Genomic DNA, 657 nt, shown 5'->3' on the forward strand with positions numbered 1-657 from the left:
TTTAGATATTTAGACAGTTAGTGAAACTCTTGTCAAGAAGACTTGACATCCTAGGTTAGAGTCCAGTACTGCCTAAATGACATATAATATAATTCCAGCCCTTGATGAGCAGAAGGATCAGAAATTCAGTATCATCCTCATGTGCATTGTTAAATTAAAAAAAAAAAACTGGCAATAAAAGTTCAGTGAAATTACTCTAAGTGATGTGCATATCCCCATCTGCTGATATTAACATATTTGAATAATAGATTTCACTTGCCCCTAGAGGCTTTGCAGGTGTGGCTGCAGTGTGTCACGTGTATATCATTAGGTGGCAGAGAGGAGTGAGGCTATGTCTATGTTCAGTGTTCTGACCTATAAACATCTGAATGTTTAGTAATGTAACTAAACCGGGGGAAGGGGGAGGTTGGGAAAGGAGTCTGAGTTAAGCTGGTATAGGAGTCTAACACAAGATAACAGCAGTCCCAAAGGGCTTTCAAAGCATGGAGTTTCACACAGATCCTGACCAGCTCCTAAATCATGGTATAAGTCAGGGGCTAGAAGAACCTCAACTTGGACTTCGGGCCCTGGGTGGATGTGAGCCTTAGATAGATGGCCTTTGCATAGGGTCATACAGACAGACCTGGGCAAGGACCAAGCACAAGAAGACCACCAGTC

General features: G+C 42.3%; 1 non-coding gene across 1 annotated transcript; it reads left to right on the plus strand.

The window, feature by feature from the left end:
- Positions 1-254: 254 nt before the first annotated feature.
- LOC114613151 lies at positions 255-388 on the plus strand. Its single transcript, XR_003710138.1, has one exon. It is a non-coding gene; the product is annotated as a small nucleolar RNA SNORA17 (small nucleolar RNA).
- Positions 389-657: the final 269 nt, after the last annotated feature.

The sequence above is a fragment of the Grammomys surdaster genome, unplaced genomic scaffold (assembly GCF_004785775.1).
Source record: "Grammomys surdaster isolate TR1022 unplaced genomic scaffold, NIH_TR_1.0 126189, whole genome shotgun sequence".
Classification (NCBI taxonomy): domain Eukaryota; kingdom Metazoa; phylum Chordata; class Mammalia; order Rodentia; family Muridae; genus Grammomys; species Grammomys surdaster.